Genomic DNA, 17,688 nt, shown 5'->3' with positions numbered 1-17,688 from the left:
ATATTATAAAATCCATAAATATCGCCAATAATCGTTTTATAAAAATCAACTGATAATAGGGGATTTCACCTATAAAAATCCATAATATGACTACGGTAATAAATCCATAATAAATCCAGGCGTAGGCTACTAATTAGAGGACCCAGGTGTGATTGTTTATCCGATCGACAACTTGAGCCAGAATAAAGCTGTTACTCATCAATAATCTGAAATTCATTTCCGATCAATTTCACAACGCCGATGGCGCAGAAGAACCCCATTGATGGTGGGGGGGGAGGGGGGTTTTACCGTGTGACAGCCAGAAAATGTCTCACTTTTCAGTCTTATAAAAATTTGATACATTGTCAAATGTTTGAAAAATCCTTTAGACATATTTAATAGATTTACACAAATTAGTGTCAACTAATAGTTTACTTAATCTTTAAGTAGTGATTTTAATCATAGATTTTTACTGTGGTTAGTGAGTAATGTGTTAATTAAAAAAACTGCTGTACCTACTTATTTTGGCAAAGTTTTTATTAAAATAAAGTTAAATATATAAATAAATAAATAACCATAATAAAGTCTATAAGTAATTAAGTAACCATAATAAAAAAACCGTATAAACGTTTCTCTGCTTAGGAATGGATTAAAACAAGTCCTGCAAATCAATTTAGCATAGTATTAGTCTCAATTCTTGTAATCGTTTGCCTATTTTACTGACATAAATATCGGGAAATGATAACTGATCGAGAAAATGCATTTTGATCGATACTTGTCACCGGTTAATAAAATGAGTATGACATCAAAAGAATCCAACAATAAGAGAAAAACATCATTTGCATTCAATCAGTTTGTTCAGCAAATATACAACAACGTAACTTATTTTCCATTGTTTATTGGTAATATTGCATACTTGAATAAAATATGGAACCCTAATAATTGTAATCAACCTAAACCTAGCATTGAAAAAATTTTGTCCAAATATTTTAGGTTACCTATTATAAAAATGACGATAATTGAACATTATTCTTGTTTTTTATGTGTATTCGAGAATGTTTGTAATACAAACTAGAGGACCCATGCTGCTCTGCAGCTTTAAAATAAACACAATATCAGAGAAATAATTAAATTTATTATTTTTGATTGAGTAATACAGTCTCTTGAGCTTAACTGATTCAAACGATCGATAGCTAAAATTAAAGCCTATAATTTACTGATTATTTTGAGTCTATAGTGCTGCTCTATTTACAGCGTTAAAACAAATATAATATCCGAGAAATAATCAAATTTGTGAGAAAAAACATATAGAAAAACGTTACCAATACTGGAGCTATTAATTTTTAATCATATAAAACCCTTATGAAAAATAATTTTTATGTTGGTTTTTTATGATGAAAACTGTAAAGCTATCAACATAGACGATGAGGTGGATTTGAGGTTACTCATACAAAAGTTGTCTAGTAATATTGCAGGGTTTTCACCTTGCGTTTGCTTGAAACTCGTACGATTTGAATTAATAATAGCTTAGATGAAAGCCAGTATTTCACTGAAGGTTCTTAGACTAAAATATATAGAATTATAAATTATAACTGGTGAAGGTACATATTAAATTGAAGTAAGAATTATAAAATAAATCAAATTATGTGTTTTGGTCGAGTAATACAGTAGGTAAATATTTGCCGATGCTTTATGAGAAAACTTGGTATGCATACCTTCAATTTGAGACCTCCTCAATCATAAAAATCGGTCAGGTAGAAGAGCCAAACAAACTCGAAAAAAATTAAACTCACATAAGAAATACATGGGGAGCAAATTTCGTTAACGTGTAAGCCGAGTGGGATTATATACAAATACATGCCGATGCTTGATGGCAAATCTGTGCGTGCATAACTTAAATTTGAGACGTCGATCATGAAAATCGGTCGGGTAGAAGAGCCAAACGAACTCGCCAAAGAGAACCAAATTTAAGTCCCATAAGAAATACACGGGGAGAAAATTTCGTTTACGTATAAACCGAGTGTTACTATAGATAATTAAATGCCGATGCTTGATGACAAATCTGTGCGTGCATACCTTCAATTTGAGACCTCAATCATGAAAATCGGTCGGGTAGAAGAGCCAAACGTAGTCTAAGTTTTTTTTAATATACAGTACTGTATAAGATAAGCACAGCTTAAAACAAAAACAACTTTTATTTACGGGTGTTTACTGTTGTTAGAATTCTACCACATTTTAAACCCTTTTATTTATTTGATTTACATTTATTTAAATTCCAAGATAGGATGGGCAATATTTCAAATCCATTGTATCGAATAGCTTAACAATTGCATGTAGAGGTGTTAAGTGAAAATTATTTGTTGTAATCTATTTATTGGATCTAATTTGAACCAACGTCCCTTATCTCGATTTCACGTCCAGGTTTCCGGGCCGATGTTCCCTGTCAGTAGACACGGAACATCTGGACCTGGGCCAACTGTTCAGTCCTGCATCTTGGCCACAAACTCGTACCTACTGCGTTAAACACCAAAAACACGCATCCATATTTTACTATGGGTAGAACATAGAACTAGACGGTCTATTCCCGTGTAAAGGCGAAACCAGGTAAAAATTACCGTGGGCAAATCAAGCCATCGTCATACAGCGCTGATACAAACTACCGAGTTCTGTCCCTGTCAAATATTACAACTTTTTCAACAAGTACAAAAGGACAACTTATTTTAAACTGTGACATCTTTTGTGTCACGTCACCCAACACAGTACCAATAAATTAGGTAGTTAATATAGTTTTAGACGTACAGACTTTGTGAGTAGCTCATTCAACTTTTCAAAACAAAAAAATATACAGCCGGTCCATCTAGAATGTACACTACAGGTACTGTCAAAGGAAATGGTAATACAACGCTTACTTTTTAAAGGTGCGATATTTAAAAAGTATTATAAAACGTTGTTTCCTCCTGTCATTTACATTAATTCCCCTTTCTACATATGATCTAGTTGAAATTACAAACACGATTTTTACGTTTTAATTAGCATATTGATACTTTCTTTATGAAAACTCTTATCTTGGGGGACCATAACAGTGCTCTAAGTATTCCGTGATTTGACTAAATATCAAGGGAAATTATGGTAAACTTTGCAAAGTCACAATTGCGTGACCGGGCAGCCCCTTCCCCTACAGTACAGTGCGCCACTCCCCTCTGATTTTGATTTACAGCTATACTTACGTAATTACAACCAATCTCGATTTTATTTTGACACATGTGAGGCGTTACAGTCACTGATTTACAGATTTCTACACAATTTTAAATCAAAAGTTGAAGACAAAAATATAGGTAACTAGCACCTCAACTGACTTAATCATGAGTTTTTTCGATATTTTACCTCCTTTTCATTTAATCAAAAAGCCTACAAAGTTTGGAATTGATATATATATATTTTTTTTTTATATTGTTAACTAGTAAAACAGCGATTACATTGACAGAGGATTATTTTCGCAAAACATCCATGAACTGTTGTTATATTTTTTTCATAACCAATATATTCTGAAAATGGGTACGGTATAAATTAGCTACATGGTCAAAATACAGAGTTTTCCCATTATGCCTGGTATACTTTATAAGTGGCGAGCTTATGAATTAGAGAGCCGTTCTGAGTGCCAAAAATGGCACTTTCCCTTATATTGCGGTCTTGTGGGGGAACATTTGAATTGAAAATCCAGTAACTATAGGTACTATTTATATTTTTTTCTGGAAAAATCTAGCATCTTGTAGATGCCATCGTCATCTGCTATTTCCAAGTGACCTTGGCAAGGTTACAGGGGATTCAATTATTGCAATAATCATCTAAATTACCTCCTCTATATCAACTGTTGAACGTTTTAAGTTTTTAAAAATCGCAATTACCAATGGAATGAATACAAACTATTCTACTAAAACGTGCAGAAAAGTCTCAATAATCGATACTTTCTCTAAATCAATAATCTAGTCGATCACACCGATAAAACTACGATTAACTTTTTATCATGTTTATCATTATTATTTTAGATAGTCTAACCTGATGTGAACTATTCATAAAGTTTATGATAGCAATATGTAGAGTTTGATGGCTTGCATTAAGTTACGTCGAGAGTTCACAAGAGCTTAGCCAATAATCTCCGGTATCAGTGGAGTCTGGAGAGTGGATGATAGATACGTTGTCACGAGGGAGATTATCTTGTCTCATTGACATTGAGCGGCAAACGCAATACACCTGCACCTTCGTGATCTCAGATCTCATTCAGTAGCACTCGTGGTGGTATTAACATCGTATCTATCAGATAACGTGAGACTATTCATTAAATAGCGCAAACCTGCAAAATGATAATGATGTTAGTGCATCAGGGTTTAATAGAGGGAACTCTCAGAGAAAGTTCTCCTTACCAAGGAGATTTATCTTTTTGTTTTCTACGAAGATGATCTTGCAGCTTCGGGTGGACTCCAAGCCACTGAAACGTGTCAATATCAGATTTTAAAAGCCAGTGATGACTATCAGGTATTGAACCCACGTCCTCTGGAAGTGCCACGTTCTAACTACTTGACCAGTTGCCCATGCGTTCATATTGTTCGTAATTTAACGGACGAGGAAGAAAATGTCGCCACCAAAATTGTTCGCCCAAACCTTAGAGTATCTTAGTTATTACCAAACAAATTTGTTTAGTTAATTTCACAACCCGAAAGAATGAGAAACATTCGTATCCTTCATCACTGAATGGCAACTAAGTTATTGTCACACTTGCATTATCATTTGCGATTTTCGTAACAGGGGCGTGAACGCCATTGAAATCCGGCCCCTGATGATTATTCCTCGGAAATAGTCGCCGTTTACCCTCATTCTGCTGTGAGGAGTCGGCAAATATTGGGTTAACTGCGCGTCGTTAACTCTCTAATGCATTAGAATGTAACATTGTTCTTTGGTACACAAAATTAACGACGAGTAAACATAGTTTATATTTCAAATTTATGACCACTGTTATTTTAAGTTTAGGTTCTGGTAATTAACTTCCATTACTACAGTATCCAGTATGTCTGTTTGCGATTCCAAATAACAACAAATATAACAGTTCCGTAATATAGAGATGTTATTGTAACTAGTTTTATCAAGATTTATTAGCCAATACTTTTGTGCTTCTACTATTAAGTACCAGGGCATTCAGCTATCCACACAGAAATGGTAATTTCTATAATTTTTGCAATTATAGCTGGTGCAATTATCTTGTCAAGGTTACTAGGTGTAGCAGACATGAATAAAGACTCCATTGTAAACTTGTTTATATTCGTATTATTTCAATTAAAACTTCAAAGCGCTACCCTGGTTTTAATATGCTCAGATGGAAGTACAAAAACAGTTTACTGTATGTAACTTTCATTGTCAACTAATTAGCCTACTCTATAGAGGGACTCATCCGAAAAACCAAGATTTAAGTATTTCGTATTTAGACCAAATGTTTGGCATTATTTATTTTTTTAACTCTCTATGTGTGTAAAAAATGTTTCTAAGAGTAATTAATAGCTTACTTAACTGACATGCAATGGTGTCTTTAAAAAATGGAACTAATGGAAGAAAAATATATGTCTTGTAAATAAAAACAGAAAAAAAATCTTCAGATCCCACAAATTTACTGTAAATTATTGCGATATAATATTGTTGAGCACAAAAACGACACAAAAGCGAATTACCCTTTTGTTTTTAAAAATGGCGATGTAAATTCGAATGAATTCTGTTCATTCAATGTGAAAACACCAATTTCCACATCAATGACAACGATTATTGGTTTCCCTCGTTATAAAAGACAATAACTCTATTTGGCCCATCATTAACTATCGAGAGACATTGATATTAGTACTGTTCATGTTTGGTTTTGTGTGGAATATCGCCATTTGTGTCGATTTATTCATGAGAAAACAGTATATGTAAACAGTGACATGGTTGATTTAATGTTTAAAGTTGAGTACCCCCTAACTTTATGCTTGCGTTGTGACATTTCACTTGTACAATATGATGATTTGTAAACTCTCGTAAAGCTAGAAGGTTACATTACGGATATTGTAATTATCAACTTCATCATGTTATTCGGTACTTTGGTATTATACTAACCACACCTAATAAACTAACCTAACCTAAGGGTGGACTATGTTTTAGGTTAGGAAGATTTTGTTATTTAAACTGATTAAAATCTTATTTGAAAGTCGTTTTATCGACATGGTTGGTACAGTATAATACCAAAGTGCCTTGAATTAATTTAAAGGTTAGAATTTTCTTCTTGATAGGTAAGTTATCTGAACTCACTCCGAAATAAAGAGGAACGGAAATTCAACGTAAGCAACGGTCTAGGATAGGTAGGTATAGTTTTGGGGAACTTTAATTGAAATAGAAGATGATCAGTTTAGATGTGGAACTATTTCATCTGTGAAACATTTAGTCAATGAGCGCTGCTTTTCCTAAATAACTGGCTGGTCTTCATTATACAATTGAGCTTCAATCCCTTAGGATTTAGCTCTGTCACGGCATGAGTTCTTGTTCTTACATCTTGTTCATACATTCATGTCATTCATTGTTATTTGTTTGTTGTTTATCTATTATGACTCTGGCACACTGTATTTATATTATACTATGGTTTCTGACATGTATTCACGCATTCGCAAATGATAGTTTTGTCTGCAAATACAGACGTAACGACAGACGTAGGTTATACGGTAACGTTGTATAATCGTGCTGAAGTGATTTACAAAATGTAATTAGAAAAAAGGTTTATTCAGTTTAATCAAATTCTCTACTAGTTCTTAAATTTTATTTTTGTAAATTGTTCACTTTTTTAGTTATCTACCTGACATATCTCAATCTGCGATCTTTTAAAATTGGCCCATCATCTGCTTAGTTCCCAGCATAGAAGAAAATAGTGTGCTAATTAAGTTCCCATAAACTCTTTACAATCTTCTCATTTTTATATTGCAATAGATCAAAGATAAATTGTACATTAGATCGCATTTAATGTCGTCCAACAAGCAATGAGCTCAGTTTATCATTGCTATATTGCGCAAAAATTCCACACACACGATTATCGACAAAGCACAACATTGTACGCTGTGCCTAAGACACAAGATTCATTCACGATTATTGCCAATACAGGGCCATTTGGATATCGAGTTGAGTGGAGTATAATGTTTGATTATGTAAGACCAAGATTAGCACGCGCCTTAAAAAAATTGTAATCCTCAATTTGTGAGTTGTTCTCCAGTTCATCTATTAATTTGTTTTATTGTGGGGTTTTCACAATTCTGAAATACATTTAGCTGTTTTAAAGTCTCGCACAAAATGCTTTTGTTTAACAGTAGCTTATAGTTATAATGATAATGATGAAAATTATAATAATAATAACTAAACAACAACAATAATAATGATAATTATAATGATTCTCTACTCGTTGGCTAAACTTAAATGAGAAGGCAACTTTTATTGCGAGATATATGCCTAGCATCAACTATCATCTGACCTAAAGGGAAGGACGGTAAATATTATAGCAAACTCAATGACGGACTCAACCAAGTTTACTGTGATCATGAGTGGCTAAATCTGGTCCACCAATGTAAATTGAGTCTGCTTCAAATCTAAAAACAAAATTGTTCATATAAATTAATTTGTCTGTAGTTTTCCTCATCTATAAATAAAAGGTCCTTACGTATATCCAATACTAAACCGTTCTCGAGTGTGGTAATCGTAAATATTGCGATTTTCCTAAATAAAATTTGTCCAACTAAGTTAAACAGGACAGTAAACTATGATGCATCATGGTGATATTTGAGAATGCAATAGAATCGTGGTAGAGCTATGAGAGAAAGTAGAGATTGAGAGCGAGCAATCAGAATAATGCAGCACAGCGATAAATCACGGGTTCACAACAAAAACTTCTCGCCAGAAAAGTGCTAAAGTTTGTTAACGTGAGAATATTGCGTTGCTGTCTCCACTCGGTTCAATTTGGTGTACCCTAGTTATTTTTTTAACATTTCTACGGGTTGTTATGAAATATCGAAAGCGTTTGTTTGCTAAATTTTTCATATCCCTGCAAGAAGCGGAATCTATGTTTACCACTAACTCATTCACTCATTAATTCAATGTGTGTACATAATTCAATGTAAAAACTTTACTTGTTGGAATATTTACGTCATCATTTCCATCCTGTTTATTCTAGTAACATGTTTCTACGATTCTGTAACTAATTTGAGTAAAGTTTGTTTGATGCTATTTGATATCTATGCGTGAAACTAGATCCATCATTCGTTTGATCAAATTTGAGGTTAAAACTCTCTCTTCAAACATTCGAGACACCCACAACCTAGGTGTAAAAGTGTTTCGCGCCATTTATTTCCCTGCTCTGTTGCTTCGCGAGGGAAATTAAATTATAAAAAATTCTCAAAATATCAGCTTGATTCGATTGGCACTGGGGCCAACCATTAAATCAAGCGATTTACTTTTATTGTTCAACTGTTCCAAACAATCACAATTATGTAAAATCTCTAAATCCTATTACAGTATACACATCAATAAAACCTCATCAGTACTACAGAGATCGCGACACTAGCAAAATGTGCGTCGATTCTACCTCAATAAAGTTCACGGCATACACAGGGACCGCGTTGTTATCAGCGTCGTAACATTGATAAGAAACGACCTTGACCTTGACCCGGCTCACTACCACACAAAGCGGCCGTCCACTGTGATAACAGTTGTTATCAATATTGTAGAGCCGTTTAACTTTACCAATACAGTGGTTGGCGTTTCTTCGACACAGTTACTGACCTTTTTATGAGTGTGCGTATGAGCACGTATTAGTCGTTTAGCGAAACATAAAGTAGGTATCAACAGTTTCATCCTTTGAATATGATGGCTAAATTTAAAAATTGGCGATTTGACTTATACTAATGACTCTTCAATTGTTGGTCTATGAATAGACTGGCAGTCTCTATAATGGTAATAAGCCTACGTCAATAGTTACCCATGCACAAATGATTTAACAAAGAATGTACAAACGCTAACTGTTAACAAAGAGTTTCATTTTGTAGGTGTTATAGAGACATGAATTTAGAGAATTTTAAACACCCTTTGCAGTACAATTCTGTACAAATCTAATTTTTTTTTTTGTAGCCATAGATTTCCAGATAAAAATATCATTATTTAACCGATCATATCGTTGACACTAGTATTTATTGAAATTCTCACACGTCACGCACCTGTATTTTAAATTAATTATAATGAAATATAAGTAGCCTATGACTATGGGTGTATCGTAATAGTAATACAAACTCTATTTAATCGAAAAATTAAATGAGCTAACATATTGTTTGGCTACAAAGTCATTGTATACATGTTACACTTTCCATATAACATTTCTAATTAGCCCAAATAACTGAGAACACATAGCAATAACCGTTGAGAGATGTATGTTGTAGCCTACTATTGACTAATATTTATATTCGATGGACACGTTGCATGAAAGCAGCTTGCAAAGACGTTTATTTACTAGGTATAATGTGACGTGTTTACGTAAACAATGTACTGTATAATGCTTCAAGACTATATATATTCGTATTTTATTTTTTAGGAAAATTGTAAATTTTGTATATATTGTAGAAATAAAACTGATTTTATTTGATTTGATTTGAGTGTTTAGACACTTTTGTCTGGTTTCCTGCATTTCCATTAGTCTGAGAAGACTGTTCAACAGAAAGAATTATCCATACTATTATAAAATCGAGGTTGTGTCTGTTTGTCTGTGCGGCTGCCATAACTAAAACACTAAACCGATACAGTCAAAATTAAACACACCGATAGTCCACATATCTAGGAACGTCATGTTTAATTTCTGTGGCCATAGGCCTATTCACTTCCATGAGTTCCTCCCGGAAAAAGGTTCATCGGAAGGGGCTACGCCCCTTAGATGTCCAAAGTTGTGAAGTGAGGTTTTTCAAAAGTAAATATTAATTGGTCTCAATGGGAGCATGACCTTTGTGTTGGCATTTCAATGTAAACAATCAGAACTGTTGAATGCTTATTCGACAATTTCAGACAGCTGATCCAAACAAATTAAATAAAATATTTTACACAATTAATTCTATAAGTATGTCATTGATTATGGAATTAAAGAAAGGTTCTATAACAAGCTATGACAATTATGTTATCGATACATTTTAATGTTAAGAGTAAGACAGTTCAATGTAGGTCATACTTTTTTGCATACATTTGGTGGCTTTATGTTTATAAATTCGAACTACTCAACAAGTGTTTGGATTAGGCGGTATATAACATATTCCCGATGCGAAACACGGGTATAGAAGCTAGTTTTATGTAAATATAAACACCTTGACTAATATAGACATGAGCCTGTCTAAAAACAAAGAAAGTTGTCTACTTCATTGCAATGCAAGGCAACAATAAAAAAGTAATCAAAACAAAGTAGCCAGTGTTGAGATATTTTTGGCCACCACTCCCCCACTCCCCCCTCCCAACAACATATTCATGTGTGAGGTACACAACATAGGAATCCCCACGCATTTTGAATGTGTGTACGAGAAGAGACGGTTTGATAAGGTGCTTAATAGGTAGGCCTACACCAGAGAGTAAGACCCGCCATCAAAAATTGTTGGTATTATGAGTAAAAAAGTTATCTAAACATGCTGGAATGTATATTATTTCAATTTTCCTTGGTTATGTTTTTTTTGTTGGATAAAGGTATTATTTCCAAATTACAACATTACAAGTGCACGCTCTTTTACAGAATTCCTGAACTGTTTTGCAAACTAAAATAAAACTAATACCTCATTACTCATAGTCAATAATAACAACTCACCAGTCAATAATAACAACTCACCAGTCAATAATCAGTAAGCAAAAAGTAACCTTCTTAGACGTTTCAGTTAAGTATTGTCTGAATCATAATTCTGTCACTTGTAAGTCCCACGTTCACATTTAAAGTTTTTATACCATATAGGCAACATACTATCTAATATAATTTTTTTCGGTGATTACACTGAAGGAGATAGTTAGACATAGAGCACACAAGTGAAAAAGAGAGATAGCGTATAGTGTAATCTGTTTGTCTCTTTCTCAAGTGAATGTGAAAGAGATAGCCTCTTGAATAATATCTGTATTACTTTCTTTGTGACTCACACCACATAGATAATATATGACACACAAGTGAATAACAAAGATAGCCTATAGTCAAATATTTTTTCTCTTTAACTGATACCACAGAGATAGCTACACCTAGGACACACTTGAATGCAATGTCGTCTTTCCAGGGAAATTAAATCTGCTCCAAATCTCCCACGGGAACTGCGCAGATATTGGCAATCTGAACATATAGCTTACAATGACTACAGACACCAACAAAATATTGAGTTCTAAAGTCAGGTTGTGTTACTGGTACGTCTATAAGAAATATTAAATGCTATTTTTTAAATTCACACAGTCTAGTAATATGTGTTCATTAGAAAGATATGATTCGTCTTTGTTTGATGTGATACATTATGTGAGTTATCTTCAGTGTATGGTACGATGGTACTCAAAATAGGTTTTTAACAGTTGACATATAACAAAAGTGAATTTTAGCCTTAAAAACTCATTGGTCCAATATGCGGTTAGTGTTAAGTCGAGATTTATATTTTTATCCTTGCACTCAGTCTGTTTCCCAGTGTTAAAATGAGCATACCTCTCAAAGAAAGAAGAGGTTGTTAAACACATAGCTGTAGATGTAATTTAAAATTGAATGTTTCTCTGTCACTATCAATATGTGGATTCGAAGTACAGTAATGCCATCTGTTGGTTATTAGCAGTGTAGCTGTTTAGTAATTGAAATATAATGTGTTTATTTGGTAAAAAACTTCCTTTTAAAGAACTTTGGCCACAGTTGGGATTCATGTTAAAAAAACTGCAGTACTCTAGTATTTTTAAGTTCAAGTTTTAAGTTTTGGATTTAAATATTAAAATTAGTGCCTGCTTGATTTAAGTCGCTATTTGTTGGCATTGGACAAAACAAATCGAATAGTCCCTAAGACATTTATTTATTAAAATGTCTTAGGGACTATTAAGTTAAAAATATCTTAGTTACTAATCACTGACAATAGTAAAATAAATATTAAAAAACATAGGTTAATACTTTTCTGATATTAATATTTCAAATCATGTTTGTATTGTTTCTTATATAATGTCCTATCTACAACGACTTTACACCACAGTGCATAGTAATATAAATTATCAAGTCAATTTGAAGAATCTAAAACAATAACAAAGTTGTATCCACTGCATCGCTGAGATAAAGTTAATTTTTTACATATTCATAACTCTGTGGTACGTCTGTCATTTCTACGAGTTTGCGGGCTTATTTACATATTCATAGCACTTTAGAAAACATTTACGTAATTAATTCACATCCCAGGCTTATATTATGTGGGAAATATTAAACACCAACCCTTTTATTTATTATTAATTTATTTAAATAAGCAAATACTTTAGACCCTTGTGCTTGAAAAAACTACAAACTCTTATAATACAATTGTAACGGGCAAAAGAATTAGAACAAAATAGTTTTACATTTTGAAACGACTACGAATTTCTTGAGTTAGTAACAAGAGTTTCTTGTACACCTTTTTCAGCAATATTTCCAACAATTCCCATGAGAAACCCTCTCTGTCCGGCTCCGGGCAAGGATGCATCCTTTGAAAAACCTGTAATCGCATAAAGTCTTTAAATCTTGGCGAGTAGGCGTTTGGTTCAATTACAGAAAAACTGTTTTCCCTGATCAAAGTTTTTTTTACTAACGTCTCCATTTTCTTTACAAATACATATTCCTGTAATACATCTATAATTCCTAAATAAAGCCTTACTCTTTCACCATGAACAGTAAACGCAGGTATACTTCTCGGCCGATTATATTCCCCACGTTTAGAAACAGATGTAGTTTCTTCTTTGTCTTTACTTTCGCAAGGTATACTGGTAATTTCACCAGTAGGTCTTTCCCTTTCTTCTTTGCTTAATATTCTACCTTCATAAGAAACACCCAACAATAAACTGAAATCAACAATGTTTAAACCATTTAAAAACTCAGCATCGGAGGCGATAGCGTTTACGACTCTATCGTAGTCTCTTGCTTTCAAATATATCCCGTGAGAATGATGAAGAAGAAAATCATTTTCTTTGAAAGTTGGAAATTTCTTCTCCTTTTCATCATCATTTGCTTCTCTCCCGTAGCTGGATCCTTTCAGGTCATATTTCTGACTGATGATTTCAAGATCTGCCGGCATCATGTTATTCATCACGATCATATTTAAATCACTTTGCAAAAGCTTTTTTCGAAAGGACACTGGCACGTATGTATAGAGACCAAAGAATTTTGGAAGAAGTGTGTATGCACCTTTTTCCATATAAATCAAATACCGCTTCAGAACATTTTGAACTGTAGTTACTTCTGAAGACTTTAATGTTTTACCCATAAACTTTGCATCGCGTGATATATACAAGTCGGCTTTACTCTTTCCTGGGTTTGAGAGTGGCAATAAAGTGTCTTGTGAGAAAAATTTTAAATAGTAATCTTCTTTAACGCCGAACAAACGCCTCAGATCCAGGAAAGTCAGTGGTGAGTATGCATAGACGCGGAAGCTTTCAACTTTCCCAGAAACATTATCCGACAGTGTAACCATGAAAGTATCATCAGATTTCACTGTTTTCTGAGATTCAAAATCAGTGATCGCCTTTTCAATGCCTCGCTGAAAGGAGCTTATGAATTCGAAAGGATTTTGTTTTTTGTATGCCCAATGATCGCCTTTAATTTTCGAGAATTCTTTGAACTCATCAAGACTCTCACCTACACAAATCCAGTCATTACCTTGCATTACGTTAGTGTTCGGCTGTAACTTACCTACCACAGCCTCCAAGATACCGGTGGTAAGCATATTTGTGATATCGGCTCCTTTCATGCTGTTCCACAAACGGTCACCGATGCCACTGACTTTATTGTCCATCTCAATTACATCCGGATTACTAACACTGTCTACTTTTATTCCGAGGATGATAACCGAGCATTGGGATTTCAGAAACTCGGTCTGAATTTTTGGAAGTTCATTAACAGCTAATAGGAATGAAACGAAGCTTTCCTTAGGAAACGTATATTGAACTGAACCAGTTTTAGAAGTTGCATCGCAGAACTTTTCAAAGCTCGTCTTAGTCTCGTCAATAAAGGTTTCAAATGTCATAGGCTTTTTGAATGTCATACTAGCTTGAACTAAAACTTCGACATAGCCACTTATTAAAGATGGTTGGTAGCAAAAGTTCCAATTTTTATCACGTACCTGTAGACTGACTTCGGCCAGTGCTTCAGAAGTGCAAAGTAACCCCGACTTGCCGATGTTTTCTTGAAACCTGGGTATCTCAATTGATTTGGATATCAAAGACGTCAACGTGCCAAACATGTTTCTAATCAAACCCTCTTTTATCGTTCTTGTAAGCTCGTCGTAATTGTTTGTTGCAGGGTTGGCTAGAGTACATGTGTCCTTTAAACTGTTGTTAACGATGCCCGGCACACCACCAGTCGCACATTCCACCACAGTTACCACACTTATCGCAGTAACTAGATGTATCACTGAAACTCCAATGCATTTTCTTTCTTCCATGATGTGTTAACAAAGTCTAGAATACACGATAACGCTACATATGTAATGCATCACAAGAGCACAGTTCACAGCAATGTACAGCCACAGCATCACACGTGTGTCGCCAATTACCATCCATCATCATCATTTCAAAGACTGTATTTGAACGTATAGTTTGTAATTATACCGTGGGTCTCAAAAGTCCCACCCCCTGTTATTTCTTTTATTAATAGAGATAAAATTATATACCACTACCATCCATCATTTCAAAGACTGTATTTGAACGTATAGTTTGTAATTATACCGTAAGTCTCAAAAGTCCCACCCCCTGTTATTTCTTTTATTAATAGAGATAAAATTAAAATATTCAGAGCGTGTTTATATTATAAAAACCCCCGCCGCAGCAAACCTGCCGTCTTAGCGAATTTCCATTTGGCTGAATTGATTTTCAATTGATCTATTTAAATAACATTAGGTTTAACGAGTACCTAGGTTTGCTGCTACAAGGACACTAATAATGTGTGTGTTTTAGGTAAAATAATTATTGCTTAGTATAAAATGAATATATTTGCCAAGTTTGATCAAAAGATATCCATAAACAAGCAAACTACAACATTTTACAATATTCTCCATAAGAATAACATGGGAATTTTAAGTTGACCATTTTTTTTAGTTTTCTCCATAACCAATAACCGTACAAAACACTTTGATATGCTGAATTGTTTGTTTATTTAAGCTCTTTAAGAAGGTTTAGAGGAAAATTAGGAAATTTTGTGTTTTGAGGGTCAAAAGTGAGAAAAACCTATTTTTACCCCATAAAACCCTGTTCCCATGATCCGATCATGCTGGATCGCGAACTCATTCAAGTTTATCCCGCCTTACACCTTTAAACCAAATGTCATCAAAATCGGATAAAAATTACTCAAGTTATCGTGTTCACGGACACACACACACACACACACACACACACATATATATATATATATATAAATCTATATATATATATATATATATATATATATATATATATATATATATATATATATATATATATATATATATAAATTTGAACGAATGGTGTTTTTGGCCTCTGGGGACATCAAAATGAAAAAGTAAATCGGTCCCGGGCCTAAGTGTTACCATGAGACCTACGGTAATAGCTACTTCCCTATAGGGAAATTCGCTAAAAAGGATGTTTTTGGTGTATGTAAATTTTCACTCCCTCCCCCCCAAAGGTTTCATGGTGTCCACACCATAAGTCGAAATTTTCTAACGTAAACTCCTATTGAGCTATTTGGATAATACTTGTAAAGATCATAGTAAAAGAAAAATAATGGCGCAAACTAAATGTATACGTCAATCCTATCAAAATTTATGACAATTCAAAGTTTTAATTTCCCCCCTTTTATTAAAAAAAACTGGGTTTTAAACGGCTATAGCTCGTTTTCAGTTAAAACACGTCAAAAATTTAGAGACATTTTCAAAATCTAGAAGTACGGCTTTTTTTTTAAGGCGAAGGAGTGTGATCGGAAAACACCCAAGATTATTTTGTAGGAAATTTAATTCTTGACAATTAAAATTCTTTCAAATCTTCTTACCGCTTTCGAGCTATAGCCATTTTTTAAAAAACGTGTTCGAGACCTCTAGTTTGCGCCATTCTTTATCTTTTATCATCTTTACTAAAATTATGTATAACTTGATAGGGGTTTAAATTTGAAAATTTCAACTTAACCCCAAACTACCCCTTTTGGGAGGGAGGGGGTAAAAATTTACATAGACAAAAAACATCCTTTTTTGACCATATAAATATTCCCTGAATATTATCATTTTGTCTCTATTAATTAAACAAAACAACACGGGTGGGACTTTTGAAACACACGGTATGGTAATTGTATCAAGCCTTGCTTGTTTATTTCATTAATAATTAACCCTTTAGTTACTACTAGTGGCTTGTAGGGGCACTGGCCCCTATAATATTCTAGTAATTATTTTGTACAAATTATTAGTCTCATGGGTTACCCTAACTTGAATAATTGTTTAACATTTTTATATATTATAGCCTAATATGTATGATAGTTATTACATAGCTGCATTAAGCATTTTGATGTCTGCTCTGTTTAAAATAAAAATTCCAAAGGACTGTTTATGCGGTGTGTTTATAATTTTAACTTTCTAATCGTAATACAACTAAAGAACATTTTCAATATTAATCTTTATGACTATTAATTAAATACATATAAATTTCGTTGAATATAGACAAATTCACTTCGAAAAAACACATAGAGATAATGTCATCCTCCAAATTGTAAAATGCAAAAACTCTCTGTTTTACAGTATCCATATTAAAGTAGATTCCTTGGTCTTTATTTGGTAGTATTTTAACATCATCTGGCCGCTTTACCCGGCTAAAAGCAACATAAAGCTGGCCACTGGGTAAACATTGGTTTTTTTCCAAATAAATGCCAACTTTTGTGAAGGTTTGGCCTTGCGCTTTATATAGAATAGCGAGAGCTAATCACAATGGGAATTGAATCCTTGTAAACTTAAACGGCATATATTAGCATCTGTAGATATTAGTTTTATTTTGGCATCAAAAATATGTTCCCTTTGCCTACTCCAGTAATTCCTTCTAACTTTTTTCAGACATACTTAACACAACCAATCGTACTCCATTAACTAACTGATTCAGATCCTTAAAATTGTAAAAAAGTCTATTTCAGCTTTATAATACAGTAGTATACATATTACAGTACATATTACAAATTACCATATGCTTTAAATAAAGTTAAACCACATGTTTTAAAGTAAACAAAGCAGACATGACCTTGGATTCCCATGCTATTTAAATGAGAATTAATTTATTCCGTAATAACCTTTTGGTGCATAATTAAGGAAAATGGCTAATTTTCCCCAAAATTTCATGCCCAGACCTTTAAAATGAGACCTCTCCCAGCTTTCTACGGCCTCCCGTTCACTCACAATTTCATTGTAAAATTTTGGGCTTACAGAATTAGATATATAGATTTTATAT

General features: G+C 33.5%; 1 protein-coding gene across 2 annotated transcripts in view; it reads right to left on the bottom strand.

The window, feature by feature from the left end:
* LOC128999452 (monocarboxylate transporter 12) overlaps positions 1-17,688 on the bottom strand; it is an 83,839-nt gene that overhangs the window by 23,988 nt on the left and 42,163 nt on the right. The gene's annotated exons all lie outside the window — the stretch shown is intronic.

Source organism: Macrosteles quadrilineatus, unplaced genomic scaffold (genome assembly GCF_028750875.1).
Source record: "Macrosteles quadrilineatus isolate MER2022 unplaced genomic scaffold, UCM_ALF_1.0 Scaffold_8__2_contigs__length_117827958, whole genome shotgun sequence".
Taxonomy (NCBI): Eukaryota; Metazoa; Arthropoda; class Insecta; order Hemiptera; family Cicadellidae; genus Macrosteles; species Macrosteles quadrilineatus.
This window is presented reverse-complemented; position numbering and strand designations above follow the sequence as displayed.